Below are 4,511 nucleotides of genomic sequence, written 5' to 3'. Positions count from 1 at the left end.
TAAAAAAATTAAAAAAAAAAAAAAAGAACAATGTAAGGAAACCACCAGAACGTGGAGGGAACCTCAGGAGTGGGACTTGATTACAACCTGCTCTCCCTTACTGCTCTCCTTGCAGGGCATGGTGGCCGTGTCCGGCAGTCTGTCCGTGCTTCTGGATTCCATCATCTGTGCGCTTGGCCCCTTGGCATGTCTGACCACACAACTACCTGAACTGAACGGCTGTCCCAAGCAGGTCTTGGTGAGTTTTCCCTGTGTTCCTTGGAGTTTTTCAGCCAGACCCCTCAGGAGCCACAGAGGCCCTGCCTCCACGAGCTCTGAGGGCACAAGCTCACGAGGCTTCCTGGCGGATGGCACGCCCTCCATGTATTGACCCAAGAACACAGTCCTGGGCCACTGAATACATGCTGTGCTTTCCGTGCAGCTAGGAAAAGTGCCACTTCCCTGAACAGCCCTACGGAGAGACGCTTCCAGCCCCTGAGGGGCCGCACCTCCCGTCTTGCCCCTCTGCTCTTCTACACCCAGACGGAGCAGGAGGCTTCTGCCTCTTTTCCACGAGGATTAATGGGAGGAGTCCGCGGAAAAGCTCCTAGGGGAGCAGACGGCACGGTGCCGGCTTCACTCTCTCACTCTCAGTTTCCTCTCTCCTCTCTCTCCTCTGAACAAGGAAATAGGGCTCGGGGAACTAAGGTAAAGTACTCTGCAGCTGAACCTTTTCCCTTGTTTTGCAGTCAAACACATTAGACAACATTGCTTACATCATGCCTGGACTGTGACAGCGAGGAGCCCCGGGACAGAGACCTCGTCCTCCCCATTGCTGGTGTGTGTGTATGTGGGTGCTCCAGATCGCTGGTCTCCGGGCACAGGCTTCGAATTTTTATATATATACATATACATATACATATATATAATGTACAATATATACATAGGACTGTAACTACTTTGCTTTTAATAATTTTATGAAATGGCAAAGGTTTAGCCAAGAGGAAACCTTGGCATGAATATGGACTTGGGATTCTTTTTTCTCCTGTGGTGGATCAATCTGCCTTAAAAATCAATGAAACTTGGGGGCTGGGGGCTTGTTCTGGGTGCCAAGGGCATCTCTTTATGGACAGCTAAAAATGTGATTTTTTTTTTCCAACTCAGTTGTACCTCCAGACCCATCACTGACCATTTGCCTTACCTGTCTCACAGTCTGAAATGTAATAGGAAAGATTATGGGAAGATGCCAGTTGACTGAAAGTACAAAGCCTTGCAATGTGAAGTGACCTAGGTTGGAGGTGATAAAATCGTTCCCATCTCCCAGTTACTTCAGTGGCTTAGGTGAACTTTGTAGGGGTTCATTCCGTTTCCTGCTATACCAGTGTCCATGTCTCAAAATTTATCGTAATCTTTGGTACCATTAGCAGCCTCAGTAGGGCCCAGGAGTTACGTGAGCCCCAGCAGCGTGAAACACCTTGGAGAGAGGGTAACGCTGTCGCTGCACAAGTTGAACATGTATTGTGAGCAGATCCAGAATATTCCATCTGCAGAACTAATTGCTGGTATCTTCCATCGGTGACATTCGCTTAGCCACCGAGTCCTCACAGGTTTTGCTGCTTAGTTGCTTGATGGCTGTGGAAGATGAACTTGGCCCAGCGTGATTCTTGGGTTCATCCGATTGGCTCCCCTGGTGGGCAGATACCCAGTGTTCTGCATTCCACACATAAGTGAATTGCAAAAAGAGTACTCAATTCTCATGTAGGTTTATTTATGTGCGCTCGTGACTGTGTGTTTTAATTATGTGTATTTAACTCTTTAAAATCTCTTAGATTTTAATTTATCCTGTAAATTTCTGTATATATAATTTAATAACAAAAGCCTCCACCAGCAACAGCATGTGGAAGATACAGATTTGTCATTTCTTCCCTCCTCCTTTCCTCTGATCCCCTCTGAAAACTCCCAGATCATCTACATTTTAAGGTATCGTGCCTCATAAAAGGAATCATTATGTCAGGATTCTAATTCTTTATAATTCAATAATGTCAAGAAAGTAAAATTAAAAGGAATGTTACCATTCCCAGCTGCCCACTTTTCCAAAGAACCAGACTTTTGCTTCCCAGTTCCAAAGAAGACAGCTGAGCACTTGAGGGTTGTTTTTCAGTTTGGTGTGGGGTTCCAGCCAAAACTAAGCTCCAAGGGGACTGTGATTTCTTCCCTGGCCGAGGCAGAGGGGACTGTGCTTTCTTCCCCTGGCCGGGGCAGAGGGGACTGTGCTTTCTTCCCCGGCCAGCCGAGGCAGAGCGCTGCAGCATGGAAGTAGATCTTTGAGGACCCTGCAGCCAGCCCACATCCTACTTCATCCCTTCCCTCCTCCCCACCGTGTGGCCCCAGGGCTTCCTTTCCCAAAGGTGCTCTAGCTGCTGATAGGCCCTCAGCTCGGAGCAGTGGTGAAGTTTAATTGGGGAAACAGAAGGAAACGGGTATGTTTGGGAACCTAAATCAGTAAGAGCAGATCTGGGTTTGATTGCCTGTGTTAGACCCCATGCCACACCTCATCTGTACCCGTGGAAGTTTCCTGTCTGACACAGGGTATCAAGGAGGGGCCTGGGAGACCTGGAGAAGTACGGAAGAGGTCAGTCCTGCCCCTGTCCTTCGTGCACGTTAATGAAATCCCAGTGAGGACCTGCTTTTTGTTTGTTTGTTTTCCTTTAAAACCCAACCCTTATTGTATTTGTATTTAAATTTGTACACATTTGTATAATAATCTGTACCTTGTGGTATTTGGTACTATTAGAGGAAAAACTTTGGATTCAGACCTTCTTGCAGTTTTTATATCATTGTTTTATTTTGTTTTTTAAATAAATTCTAGCGGTTTGATCCAAATCCCATTACAGTTGTATAAAGAAATAAAATTTTGTACTTATATTATTAAAAATCACATTTTTAATATTTTTAGTCCTGTCTCAGGTTATCCTTTCCCTGTTGCTGACCAGCTTGCTTTGAAATTCTAAAACCTGTCGTTTTTCACCTACATCGGACCATGATTTTTATTTTTAAAGACAAATCTCTGGAATAGAGGGCAACTTTCTGATCTTAACCATTTTTCTCACTGCCATCTTGCTCTGTCTCTATTAACTATTTACATTGCAGTCTCTCATGTTCTCTCCCTTGCAAACTAAAAACGAGCAGCTCTGATAAGAGAAGCCCTATTCACTGGTAAATGAAGTTGTGCGTGCGCTTCAGTGTTGGTCTAACTCAAGAAAATATCAGTCGTGTATTAAGGGTCACATCTAAATCATGTGCTTAACCATGATATATTTCATTGCTGTTTCAGGCCTGTCCTGACCTGATGAACGATGTTGGACAGGTCGTTTAGTCTTTATGGACGTCCACAGTCCTACCAGTAAAATAGCGGTAAGGTCCCTCCCGCCTCGCAGCCTGCGTGAATGTTTAGTAATATTGTGAACATTTAATACATGGACATTTGACCTCTCAAGGTAAAAAATTTCAATGCAAACACAAAGTGTTCCTAGTCCTGAAGAGGGAAATATTCAGTCAGTGGGAAGACTGACCTCTTAGAAAGAGGCTGTAAGAAAGAGACCAGTGCTGCTGAATGACTGTTAAGGAATGATTTGCATGTTTTCTCACAGTCAGTCCTCCCACCAGCCTCACGAGTTTTATCCCCCGTTACACATGAGACCAGTGCAGAAAAGTACTTTTCCTGAGGTCATACAGCTCGTACAGGGCAAAGCCACGAGCGGCACGCAGGAACAGCTCACCCGGGGCCTAGGCTCTCTTCTGCCCCGAGCCACTTGCAAAGTTGGATCCTCTATGGAATTCCTCCGAATCCTTCTCTATTATCTACAGTCCTGAGCACATGGTAGAAAAACTACCTGAAACTTCTTCATTGTTCAGATGTTCTCTTGTCCTGGCTGGCTTTAACTATACGGGCCTCGCCTTTCTCATCACACTTCTGTCTTCCAGCTGCGGAGGCAGAGGATCGTGACTTTTATCTAAAAGTACTTGAGGGGTGCCTGGGTGGCTCAGTCGGTTAAGCATCCAGCTCGTTGATTTCAGCTCGGGTCATGATCTTGTGCTTCAGGAGTTTGAGCTCTGCCTCAGGCTCTATGCTGATGCTGCAGAACCCGCTTGGGATTCTCTCTCCCTCTCTCTCTGCCCCACACACTCGCTCTCTCGTGCGCACTGTCTCTCAAAATAAATAAATAAACTTAATTTAAAAAATAAAAATAACAAAAGTACTTGAAGGATGTAATAGATTACATTTATGCAGAATGTGAGTCTTAGGGGACTTAACCATTTTTACCCACAAGCAGGCATTGATATCAATATTACTAAAACATTTAAAAAATTAAAAGCAGATTGTTTACTAACTGAATTTGTTCCTTGCTAGCAAACACTTTTTTTTTTTTTTTTTAAGTAAGCTCTATGCCCAACATGGAGCTTGAATTCAGGATGCCGAGAACAAGAGTCACATGCTCTAACTGACCGAGCCAGCCAGGTGCCCCTTAGCT

The 4,511-nt window shown here is 45.0% G+C and overlaps 1 long non-coding RNA gene across 1 annotated transcript; it reads left to right on the top strand.

Annotated features, from left to right (window-relative positions):
* Window positions 1–119: 119 nt before the first annotated feature.
* LOC120227715 lies at window positions 120–2,926 on the top strand. The gene is made up of 2 exons (XR_005527323.1): window positions 120–238; window positions 729–2,926. It is a non-coding gene; the product is annotated as an uncharacterized LOC120227715 (long non-coding RNA).
* Window positions 2,927–4,511: the final 1,585 nt, after the last annotated feature.

Source organism: Hyaena hyaena, unplaced genomic scaffold (assembly GCF_003009895.1).
Source record: "Hyaena hyaena isolate Hyena2069 unplaced genomic scaffold, ASM300989v1 scaffold_2909, whole genome shotgun sequence".
NCBI lineage: Eukaryota > Metazoa > Chordata > Mammalia > Carnivora > Hyaenidae > Hyaena > Hyaena hyaena.
Note: the sequence above shows the minus strand (reverse complement) of the source record. Positions and strands in the feature narration are given on the sequence as shown.